Below are 13,260 nucleotides of genomic sequence, written 5' to 3' on the forward strand. Positions count from 1 at the left end.
ATAAACAAGGCGGAACAGCTCAGCTGTCCACAGAGGGAATCTAAAAAGAAAGGTACTGGGTAGTAATGTCTAATGACACAGACTTTAGTGGAACTTGAGCATCAAAGGAACAGCAAAAATGACTTGAAGGTGTCAGTGGGGAATGATCAAGAAAGATACCTACTTCCAAGTCTTAGTACAGGGGAGTCTGACTTGCACTCAATTATGTATTCATTCAACAGAGCACATACTCTGTAGGTTAGGGATAAGCAAAGTGATATTTTCAAGAAGTCCTTGTCTTCACCATACAGGTTATGTGGCGACTCTAGATATCCAAGACATGAAATAAGGAAATAAAGCACACTTTGCCTAACGAGAAAGTCAAAGAGCTTGGACTTGGAACTCTGTTCTCTGTGGCTCCAGATGCAACGCTTTTATGAACAGATGTCTGCTGCTCTTCCCTGGGAAAGAGTATATTCCTGTCTCGACACCAGGCTTTTGCCAATAAGACGCGGGCAAAAGTAACAAGCACCGCTTCCCAGCAGAAGTTTCAGGATCCAATGTGTGATTACTACATTTCCTTTTCCCTCTGCCATAAGACCAGAATGTTCCAGAGAGATGTGGTTCCATCTAACTGGGTCCAGTTAGACAACCAACTGCAAATGACATGTAACCTATTGAAAGACACAAAGACCCTGGAGTCATTTGTCATTGCTGCATAGCCTCACCTAGCCCACATGATACAGGGTGAAATCTAGGATTCCCGGAAGTTTCAGGTTTGGGCAGCTCGGTAGATGAAAGTGCCACTGACCAAGCCAGCAAAAACAGGCAGGAAGAGGAAGCAGTTTGCCCTGAGATGTGGTTTCTCCATCCAGCCTGGGCTTCTTTTTAATTTCCAACTTTCCCCCATAATTTAGTCATTCTATGAATGGGCTTTGCAGTGATAATCCCCTACACCAGAAGCAACCCCAAGACTGGGCCCCTCAACATTCCAACCCAGCTGCATGCTCCCTGCAGGTGTACCAGGGGTGGGGGTGGGGGGCATCTGTGCATGCCGGAGGTCCCAGGAAATTGTCTCCTTGCTCTTCAGAGTAACTTTCACAGTGTCCACACAACAAAAGAGGGCTTTCTTGTAGCTACACAACACAAAAAGAATATCCCGATGGTTGGGAACAAGTCATTTTAAGACACACATTGTTTAGACTACAAGTTCTTGACAACTTTGCCTATTTCTATTATACGTTACTAGTTTAGTCCTGCTCAGCAGCCATAAAAATAATGTGAAAAGAACAATGCCTCATTTCACCCAGAGTTATATCCTCCTTTTTTGGTTTTTCCCAGCAACCATTTTCTCGCATGCTTCAGGCAAGAGTTTACAGAGATAACAGCCCTGAAAGTGGAACACTTATGCATTTGTAACATCGCCCCCCCCATCCTTCCCTGAGCCCAACCAAGAGTGGCTCCTTCATTAAACTTATCTCCAGAAGACAGGAAGCAGACATCTGGTAGTCACTAGACTATTTGTTCGGTCTTTGCTCCTGTCAGCCTTCCTTTATTTCGTTTCTCTATCAAATGTCCGCTAGAGGTGTTGAACATCGAAGCCCAATGTGCAATTGCGAAAACTAAGTTATTCCTTCCTCTTACAAATGGAGCTGCCAAGCAGACACTGCAGCGGGAGGCCGAGGGGAGGGACCCGGCTCTCACAAAGCCCACCACAGCTTCCTCTGGAGCAAGCCAACAAAACAACACAATTTAGACTCCCAGTGTCACTGTTTCACAGCGATGGTCCCCTAAGTGGCCCCCAGTCTCCAGTCTCCCCCATGCAATCAGTCATCCACAGTGCAGCAAGAGAAGAGATCTTTCTGTTATGCAAATCAGATCATGCCTCTGTCCTGCTTAAAATCTTTCAGCAGATCCCCATGAGGGAGAAAATGAAGTACCCACTCTCTCGCACTTAGACAAAGCCCCTCGCCATCTCTCTTAGGGCTACTTTTCTAGATTTTTCCTCCTACATCCTGCTCTCTTCTGGTGTGTTTTAGGTCTTTGCTACCTGGAAAACTTTTCATGTCTTTCAAATCTGAACCTCAGCATTACCTCCTCTGGAAACCACTCCTGCATGCCATGCTTCACCGCATCTCATAGTCCACGCTGCCTCAGTGAGGTGAAGGGCTTCCTTGTCCCGTGAAACCCTGACTGTGACTCTAGCATTGCATCATGGTTACACTCACACCCTTTGTCTATAGGCTGTTGTCTCCATCCCATTTTTATGTTTACAAGCAAAGGTACTATCTCACTCTGGTGTCAGTGAAGTAGCCAACATGTAAGCAAGCTTTATTTATGTTTACAAGATTTGTTGTGCTAAATGGTGGATATCAAAGGTAAGAAAAGCTCAGTCCTTGCCAGAGAGAAACAGACACAATTGTAGGGCAAATAAGCACATTCACAAATAATTGTATTACAGATTACAGTTGACCCTTGAACAACATGGATTTGAACTGCATAGATCCACCTATGTGCAGATTTCTTTACTAGTATGGGACTGTAAATGTATTTTCTCTATGATTTTAATATTTTCTCCAGCTTACTTTATTGTAAGAATACACCATATAATACATAGAACATGCAAATGTATTAATCGATGATTTAAGTTATCAGTAAGGCCACCAGTCAACAGTAGGCTATTAGTAACTGTTTTTCTTTTTTTTAAGACACCTTTATTGACAGTCATGATATATTATTACGTTTAGCAATCAACAGCATGGGTACAAAAAAAAATCTACATTAAAACCCTTTGTTGGAATGCTTTACACTTTCCACAGAGCAGAAACTAAAATAACCTGTTATACAATTAGTCACAAAGACAGCCCTCAAGTTTTTTGCCCATGCACCTGAGTATGGCCTAAAACATGTCTTCTTTGTGGCAGTTAGGCCTTGGCACCACAATGCTTGGTTGAATTCACAAATCTGTTGTAATCTGTAGCTTTCCTGTCACTTGTCTAGCTCTCCTCTCCTGCTAAGCTTTGTTTCCTGGTGGTAATAAAAACCTTCTGTCACTGCCATAGTGACTGCTGGGGCTGGAACCACCACAGCCACCTTGGTTTCGTGGTTTGGCCAAGTATTGGGCTCCACCACCACAGGGGCCAGAGTTTCTCCCTCCAAAATCTCCTCCTTTCATGGGTCCAAAATTTGAGGATTGACTGTTGTAATTGCCAAAATCATTATAGATCCACCACCTCCAAATTTGCTTCCATCATTACCAAATCCATTTCAGCCATCCCCACTGCCACCATATCTACCAACACCTTGACCGTCACCAAAGCCACCTCAACCACTAAAGTTCCCTCCACAACCAAAGTTGTCATTCCACCAAAACCACCTCCATGACCACCACTGAAGTTTCCAGAACCACTTCAACCTCTTTAGCTGGATGAAGCACTACCCATCTCTTGCTTAGATGGGGCTTTCCTTACTTCACAGTCATGGCCATTCATAGTGTGGTATTTTTGAATGACAATCTTGTCTATGGAGTCATGGTCATCAAATGTTACGAAAGCAAAACCCCTCTTTTTGCCACTGCCTCAGTCAGTCATGATCTCAGTCACTTCAATTTTTCCCATACTGTTCAAAATAATCTCTTAGATGATGTTCTTCAGTGTCTTCTTTAACACCATCAAAAATCGTTTTCACAGCTCAGTGGGCACCAGGTCTTTGAGAAGCTTCTCTTGAGCCAGCTCTCTTTGGTTCCACAACTCTTCCACCCACCTTGTGTGGCCTTGCATTCATGGCTGCATCCACCTCCTCCACAGTGGCATACGAGACAAACCCAAAGCCTCAGGGATGCTTGGTATTTGGATCTCTCATTACCACACATTCCATAAGTGTTCCCCATTGTTCAAAATGGCTCCTCAGACTCTTATCAGTTGCCTCAAGGTTCAAACCTCTGATGAAGAGCTTCCTCAGCTGTTCAGGCTCTTTGGGAGACACTGACTTAGATATTACAGTGATGGGAGGGGAGACTTACTCGGCAGCATCCACAGGCAGAAAGGCAGTAACTAAGTTTTTGATGAGTCAAGTTATACGTGGATTTTTGACTGTGTGGAAGTGGGGGTTGGTACCCCAACCTCTGTGTTGCTCAAGGGTCAACTGTATATAATAAAGCTATAGTACAAGAGGTCCATACATCTTTCTTAAAGGAAAAAGATTAACAAGCAAAAGAACAGAGTAGGAAAAATTATGACTGCATTGTTATATTTGAAGATTAAGTATGCTTTAAGGAGATGCACAGAGATGAAAGTCCAGAAAGGACAGACGTGTGACAGCAAATTTTGTTTCATTTTGACTAGGCCACAGGATGCACAGATAATTGGTCAAATATTATTCTGGGTGTTTCTGTGAGAATGTTTCTGGGTAAAGTTAACATTTAAATGGATAGACTGAGTAGAACGGATGGCTCTCTAATGTGGGGTGGGCCTCACTGAATCAGTTGAAGGCCTGATAGAACAAAAAGGCCCACCTTACTCCAAGTGAGAGAATTCTTTCTTGCCTGACAGCATTTGAACTGGGACATTTTCCTACCTCTGGACTCAAACTGAAACTGAAACAGTGGCTCTTCCTGGGTCTTCATGCCAGGCTTCAGACTGGAACTATACCCACTTGCTCTCCTGGGTCACCAGCCTGCTGACTCACTCTGCAGATTTTGGGACCTGCCTACCTCCATAACTGCATGAGCCAATTCCCTACAATAAATCTCTTTATGTATATATACATACATCCTTATTGGCTTTGTTCTCCAGAGAGTCCTGGCCACTACATCCTATTACAGTGATAATAATAGAGTGTTGCTTAATCAGAGCTTGGGCATTTGAGCCAGATGGCATGTGTGCAAATGACAGCACTAACCTAGTGAGCTTTGTGAACTTGGCAGGTTACTTAACCATTCCATTCATAGCTTCCTTTTTTGTAAGGTGGGGATAACAGCAGTGCCTACTTCATGGGGCTGGTAATAGGATACGACTGAATGAGTGAACACCCCAAAAGAGCATAGAGCAATGGTTGGTAAGTAATAAGCAAGTATTGGTGGTTAGCATTTTCAGTCATAGGCATTTATCGTTAATTCAATAAAGTATCAGTCTCTATGTCATTTGCTTCACACCCACTGGCTCATTAAATCCTCACGACCCTACTACATCTTTACATACAGTGTAGAAAACCAAGGCAGCATAGCCCAGGGGTTCAGAGTGTGGCTTCCAGAATCTGACATACCACCTATGGGACCCTGAGCCCATGATTTAAAGATCAGTTTCCTTGTAATAGAATTGTTTTTATGGGGTTGTTTAGAAGGGTTGTTTCACAAAAGATATTTTAAAAATAATATTACATATTAACCATTCCACAAATATGTTAGAAGATATTATTGTTAGTAATCAGGTACTCATAATTGCTGTTAAGAAGTTAAGTCCCCAGTGACATTGGAGCTGAGGTCTGAGCCATGGTCTGGCAGATGTAAGCCTAAATTTCTAACCTTGCTTCCACCCTCCCTCCTCAGACCAGCTCTGCCAAGCCCAGAGCAGAAGCTGAGGACAGCGCTGCCCACCCTGAGGCCTGTTGAGAGTTGGGATGTAATGGAACAAAATCAGAAATCCAATGCCAAATGAACACGTGGGACGCTGCCTCTCCCCTTCACAGTGCTCTAATTAAGATACAACGTGTTTTCCCCCTTGATCCGCTCTCATTTTCAGTATCAATTCACAGAAGTCCTATAAGTGTTTCTTCACATGCTCCATTTATTTTATTTTGTGAAAATAAAAGGTAACCCTGCCAGAGACAGCCTTCATTGTTAATTTACATTCAGTCCACCTAAATGTTTTTCTCCAGAAATGAGAAAAATAAAACATCCCCTGAGCACCCACCGCTGGGCATGGACAATAGTTCAGATACTGTCTTCTTAGAATTGCAGTCTTTGATCTTTTTTTTTTTAAAGATTTTATTTGTCAGAGAGAGAGAGGGAGAGAGAGCAAGCACAGGCAGACAGAATGGCAGGCAGAGGCAGAGGGAGAAGCAGGCTCCCTGATGAGCAAGGAGCCCGATGTGGGACTCGATCCCAGGACGCTGGGATCATGACCTGAGCCAAAGGCAGCTGCTTAACCAACTGAGCCACCCAGGCGTCCCTGCAGTCTTTGATCTTGGTGACACTTGCTCTGGGAGTTCCCTGAGGCAGCAAGGGGTAAGTTGTGCTCTCTATAAAACCCCAAGGAATGGGGTGGGGTGACACTGCAATCATGGGGAAACCTGGCTCCCCAAACTTGTGCTCAACATACTTTCAAAGTTCTTTCCACAGATCTGTTCTTAAGGGCTGCTCTCCCCACCCACGTGTGTCCTTGACCTTACCACTTTGGAACATTAGCTTTAAACTATTTTTATATTCGTGGTGATGGACCTTGGCTAGGATACAAACTTGTCACCTTTGCTGGCCCTAGGACAGCACAGACCTTGGTGAGGGAGTGGATGTGCAGCCTGAGCAGCCAAAGGGAAGCTCTTGGGAGTCGCCAGATAGGCCTGGAACCTGAAACCCAGCAGGAGCCCCTGCAGCCATTTTGTAACATTTTTCTGTTAGCCCTCACCTTCTCCCTATCTGTCCTCACCTTGCACTCATTCTTTCTGCGCCCTCCTGTCCATTTTCCTTTCCCTAAGGGTGCTCATGAAACCACTACCTACAAAGCTGCTTCCTCAACCTACAGTGGGGCCAGCCCAGTCATTATGCAAAGAAGACTAGACAGTGGTCTTTAAACATAATTTGGTTGGTTTTGGTTCTTTTTGTTTTTGTTTGTTGCTTTTTGTTTTTGCTTTCTTGCTAGCACACTCTCTGAAAGACTTTAGGGACTTAGGTGCCCTTATAAAATTTTAAGTTTACTTCTAAAATGTTTATCATACATTTAATAGAAAGGCATGTGATTTCAGACTATACATTATAAATATGTTTTAAATATATTTTCATTAAAACCTTGGAGCTTCCAATTTAGCTCATTTAATTCATAAAAATGTCTACCATATAACCTAATGGATAAGGTGATCCTTACTGTCAATCCAGCCAGCTAAACCAAGTTTAACTTCCAACAAAAAGTGTGGCTTCAGGGCTGCCTGCATGGCTCAGTTGGTCAAATGTCCAACTCTTGATTTTGGCTCAGGTCATGATCTCGGGGTCCCGAGACTGAGCCCCAAGTCAGGCTCCATGCTATGTGTGGAGCCTGCTTAGGACTCTCTCTCTCTGTCCCTTGCTGCTCCCTCGCATGCACTCTCAAAACAAAACAAAAACTATGGCTTCATTTTTTAAAATCCAACCCAATGTGTTAATAAACGTTCCTGTGATGCTTGTTATTCATTTCTAAATTCTAAGTTTAAGATACAGGAGATAAAAAGATTGATCAAACAATGGACAGATGGATAGATAGCTGGAAGGGGAGGAAGGAAGGAAGGAGAACAGGAAGGTGGGTGTCTGGCCATGATTCTGAAACCAACTCCCTTCAGTTCTCTTTGGCTAAAAAGTCTCTTTCCCAAAATTTTCCCTCAGGAACTATACATTTCCAAGTTGTCCCACTTTTTTAGCACACCAGAGATTTTTTTCACCCTGGAGAAGGGAATGACAGTAAAATTGCGAATGGGTTAAAGATATGGTTTCTTTAAAGAATTGGACAAGTGCAGTTGTGGGAGGGAGGGCTGAGTTCTCAGGCAGACAATTTTTAAGAAAGAGGCTGTAGGAAGGCTGAGGACCAAAAAACTGATGCCCCAGCAGCCCACACACCCAGGTTCAAAGACTTACACTGTTCTATCAGTTTGGGTCCCTGAATTACTATAATGGGGCATGCAGCTGACCTGTCCTGGGGATGCAGCCGAAATGAGTCATGGATGTTTTTGTTCCAATAAGCCACTGAGACTTTGGAGAGGTTTCTTAACACAGAATAGCCTAAGCTATCCAAACACATACATAATAAGCTACTATTGAAATTGGGTCCCTACCTGTATCTTTGTCTATATTTCAACTGATTTGAAATTTAGCAGTTAGAAGAACGTTTCTTGCCCAATCCTTTCTCAAACTCTCTATCCTAATATTACCCTTTAGGACCCAGATTTTCCTTAGTATCTCTATTTGCTCTCTCAACTCACAGTGTTCATTTTGTCCCCCTCTGAACTAGGCATTTACCGAAAGACGCAGCTCCTATGCCTCCAGGATTCATTCAGGCAGCATAAATGGGTAATTGGGAGAACTGGAGGGAACTTGTCTCCCCTAAAGGCATCTCAATTTAATTAAAACAAAAGAAAAAACCTCACTTTGCCAGGCAAATAAATATAGCTCTGGTCTGCTGAGTTGTGACCTTTGTAGAATTCATAAGAAATTCATTTTTTTCCTGGAGTTTCACACTATTATTTTGAGCTTTCACTTTGTCTTTATAAGTAGTAATGAATAAAAAGTGTTTAAAAAATTTTAAGTGGTTACTGCTTCTCTCTCAGCAAGAATAGAAGTTTCCTGCAGACAAGGATTACTTTTGCCTCAGCTCTGGGTTCTATATAGATTCTGAGACAGTGCATTCATAAATGTTTTTTTTTTTTTTAATAAATGGTTTTGATATAATCTGCTTTGAGGAAGAGAATGTACATTATAAATTACAGCATAATTAGCCCAGATAGTATATTTTGTTAGTAGGCCTGAGCCACCAGGCCTTTCTCTTCCTTAAAATCCCTGCATCATGGGGCACCTGGGTGGCTCAGTGGGTTAAAGCCTCTGCCTTTGGCTCAGGTCATGATCCCAGGGTCCTGGGATGGAGCTCCACATTGAGCTCTCTGCTCCGCGGGGAGCCTGGTTCCTCCTCTCTCTCTGCCTGCCTCTCTGCCTACTTGTGATCTCTGTTTGTCAAATAAATAAATAAAAATCTTTTTTTTTTTTAAAGATTTTATTTATTTATTTGAGAGAGAGTGAGAGAGATCATGAACGAGGAGAAGGTCAGAGAGAGAAGCAGACTCCCCGTGGAGCTGGGAGCCCGATGCGGGACTCGATCCCGGAACTCCGGGATCATGACCTGAGCCGAAGGCAGTCATCCAACCAACTGAGCCACCCAGGCGTCCCAATAAATAAAAATCTTAAAAAAAAAAAATCCCTGCATCATGGTAAAATGCCAATAATGGCACTATCCTTCCTAAGTGTTATTGTCATCATCTCTGGATGAGTTAGTGTAGGGGGTGGGTTAGATAAGCTGAAAAGGCTGTCCTCTGGTTGATGTGAACCCTAGGATAATTTCTCTAGGAAGTTTCTGGACTCCAGTTGACATGGCATGGGCTTGCACCTGGAAAAAAGGATTCTTCTTTAAAAATAAGAGCTCACTGTCAGTCCTTATGAATTGACTCCAGTTGCTACTCTACCCCAGTTAGGGCAAACCAGCTCCTATTCCCTGCAGAGGTTTTGGGAGTTAACCTAGGTATTGTTACCTTTACCTATTTCAACTTCATTTACTTATGACTAATTAAATGCATGCATTTAATGTCTTAATCTCTGCTGGTATACAATGCTTCCATCACTGCAGAACATTCCCCTCCCCCCCAATATCAAGCCTATTAATCGCCTCCAAAAACACAACGAGGGAAGTTTTCCTGTCAGGGATACACCTGTCCTCGATGAGATTTTTCCAATATTGTCCACAATTGTATCATTTCAAACAGCTTTTTAATCTAGCAGAGAACAACAAAGTTCAGCAGGAAAATTGTTTTGATCTTGGGAGAAAATTGTTGCTGGTATTATTGGAAACCAGGAGTGGGCTCCATTCAGAGGATGTCTGATTGCCGTCCTTACTATCTCATTCATTCTCATCTGGGAGCTAAAAAACCCTCTGTCCCACCTCTAGGTGCTGAGACACACACAAGTTACAGCAACTAGAATCATCACCACCGTCATCACCATCACCCTTCCTCTACTGGTATAGAACACTGGACCAGAGCATGGAGTCCAGAGACCCAAAGGGAAGAGATTGGCTGACTCCTGATATGGAGTCAAGTCCCAGTCTCACCGCTGAAGTGATGGTCTGTTGCTCAGTCCTTACACTTAAATGTGACCCTATTGCATTCCTTACTCAGCCTGCATTCCTGATCTTTCCCCTCAGAATCACTATCTGGGTCCAAGAATCTTCTTCCCTATCTCTGGCTTCCGTTGCTATTTGTAATATCTGCTCCCTCCTTTCCTGTTATCTTTCAAGACTTACTTTAGAATCTACCGATTTTATAGCATGAGTCAATCCCTTACTCCCAAAATAAAGATATCCTTATTTCCTCCCAGGCCTCCCTCATTTGTACACGCTATTCCTCCTGCCTAGAGCATGAATCAGAGCCCAGATCCACCATCTCAGAGATGTGTGCACTGTTGGGGGTAGAAGATGGGTAGATGCGCCAGGGCTCTTGAAATCTCCCCTGAACACTTCTTCCACCTATAAGTGTGGGCAGGTGCCCATTTTTTGTTAGTCCAGTACAGCTTCAAGTCCTCCCTCAAACTCATCACTGGTGTTCCTTTAATGACCTCCTTCCTGCCAGACTGTAAACAAGTTGAGAGCACAGGGCCCTTTGTTAAGGAAAGGAAAAAAGGAAGGAAGGAAAGAGTGTTTTAAGAAGAGTAAGTTTTTCCTGCCTTTTTTTTTTTTTTAAGATTTTATTTATTTATTTGACAGAGCGAAATCACAAGTAGGCAGAGAGGCAGGCAGAGAGAGAGGAGGAAGCAGGCTCCCTGCTGAGCAGAAAGCCCGATGTGGGGCTTGAACCCAGGACCCGGGATCATGACCTGAGCCAAAGGCAGCGGCTTAACCCACTGAGCCACCCAGGTGCCCCTCCTGCTTTTTTTTTAAGGATTTATTTATTTATTTGAGAGACAGCAAGGGGAGGGGCAGAGGGAGAGAGAATCCTCAAACAGACTCCCTGCTGAGCACAAAGCTAGACACAGGGTTCAATCCCAGGACCCTGAGATCATGACCTGAACTGAAACCCAGAGCTGGCCAGCTGGCTGCTTTACCAACTAAACCACCCAGGTGCTTCATTCTTTCTTAACCTACCATATCATTATCATAATAGCTCATTTCCCTTGAAATGGAACAGTTTGAAAATGCACCTAAAATACTAAACAAATGAAAACATGAAACACTTGAAGAAAAAAATAATTGGTAAGTGATTACAATTAATTGCCTACTTTTAATTAAAGGTCACTTTAGTCAGAAACTCACTAATGCAGAATGTAACCTCTCCCTTACATCTCTTGAGGCAGAACAAAATACAGAGTCCCTTGGGCCAGCAATCTAACAAGCTGTGAATTCATAAACGATACTACCTTTGGGGGATTCCAATTACTGGTGGGAAATCATTTGTTCTTTAAAAGTCAGTGTCCGTAATACAACCAAAATGCTCATAAATCTTAAGAGTCTGACCAACCAGCAGTTTAACCACAGTGGATTTTAGGACGAAGGGACCAGGGAAAAAGAAGAAAATCTATTTAATTGTTAGCTCTAGGAACATTTCACCCTGTTTGAAGGTAATTTAGACTTTGGATCCGATTTGGAAAACATTATCTGTGGCCCTTCTAGGGTAAAAGTGCCCCCAGAAAGCCACGGACTTGAGTTGTGGGCAACCTAATTAATGGAAATAGTCTCTAACTTTAACCCAAGACCATGAATAATGCCTACCTACCTATTTCACAGTTTACAGATATGAGATTAATGAGCCACTTCCTTAGGAGGCCAGAGAGAATCAGAAGCAAAAATATATCCTCTTTACTGTGGCTGCCTTCAATTTGTGTTATGAACTGAGGTTTAGATAGGTAGAACAGAGCTCCAGGGACTGGAGCAGCTCCTTCCATAACTGGTAAACACAAAGACTATCCAAAGATGCACAGATAATTCTACTGTTGTAATAGGGTTAATTTTGTTAAAGAACCCATGCTATCTGCCCAATGCATGCTGTGATAGAGTCCAAAGGCAGTCCAAAGGCAGATAGAAGTCAGTTTCTGCCACCAATGAGTCTAGTGTGTTAGACAATTAATACTCATTAATAAGTAATAGTTTAAATTAGAATGAGGTTTTAATAAGGGAAGGGACAAAATTTTTTGAGAGGAAGTAATCCTCTGTCAGAAATATTCAGGGAAATCTTGGGGCCCCTGGGTGGCTCAGTGGGTTAAAGCCTCTGCTTTCGGCTCAGGTCATGATCCCAGGGTCCTGGGATCAAGGCCTGCATCAGGCTCTCAGGTCACTGGGGAGCCTGATTCCCTTCCTCTCTCTCTGCCTGCCTCTCTGCCTACTTGTGATCTCTGTCAAATAAATTAAAAAAAAAAAAAAAACTTTGAAAAAAAATATTCGGGGAAATCCTTACAGAAAAGAATGGACTTCGAAGAATGAATAGGGATTTTGTAAATGAAAAGGTAAAGAGGCATTCTTGGCAGAGTAACATCACATGCAAAGAAACCAGTTTGAAGTACTACAATGTGTTCATGGGGTGCCTAGGTGGCTCAGTGGCTTAACCATTTGACTCTTGATTTCAGCTCAGGTCAGGATCTCAGGGTCCTAGGATGGAGCCCTGAATTGGGCTCTCTGCTTAGTGGGGAGTCTGCTTCTCTCTCTCCCTCTGGCCCTCCTCCAGTTCATACTCTCAAATAAGATCTTAAAAGAAAAAAAGAGAAATACAATGTGTTCAGTGACCAACAAGAAGATTGAAAGTCCAGAACAAGGCTGAATTGAAACTTTAGGTGACCTCATCTTTGGAGCACCCACTTTTAAACATACAGAGTATTGTAAATGCTCCGTTAGATTATTCTTGGGCTTCGTGGGAATGGGCAGAATGGTTTTCCATGAAATTAAGATTCTTGGGTGATTTTTAAAAAGTATTTGAGAACTTGTTGCTGTGCCCACACTGCTAGCCCCTTGGCTGAGTGACCATCTGTGGAGAGAGGTCTCCAGGATCAGGCTAAACAGGGAGTGTGCTGGAGAAGGAATGAAGACTTCTGATTCTCATTGCAATAGGGATAACTCGGCAGGTGAATCTTAAGAAATAAACCACAGGGGTGTGTCTGAGTCACCCTTCTGAACAGGAATAGCTCCACATCTTCCTGGATTAGATGGGTTCTCTCTGAAGGTGGGTTATGTGCACGGCACAAAAAGCTCTCTTTTGACCATTTTCTTTGGCTGTTGCATCACTGCTATAAAAAGATGTGCATCACACATCACTTGGAGCACATAATCACAGAGCACTGAAATGTAAACAGAACAA

General features: G+C 43.0%; 1 pseudogene; it reads right to left on the reverse strand.

The window, feature by feature from the left end:
- Nucleotides 1-2,786: 2,786 nt before the first annotated feature.
- LOC125095302 (heterogeneous nuclear ribonucleoprotein A1-like) lies at nucleotides 2,787-3,901 on the reverse strand (annotated as a pseudogene).
- Nucleotides 3,902-13,260: the final 9,359 nt, after the last annotated feature.

Source organism: Lutra lutra, chromosome 3 (genome assembly GCF_902655055.1).
Source record: "Lutra lutra chromosome 3, mLutLut1.2, whole genome shotgun sequence".
Lineage (NCBI taxonomy): Eukaryota > Metazoa > Chordata > Mammalia > Carnivora > Mustelidae > Lutra > Lutra lutra.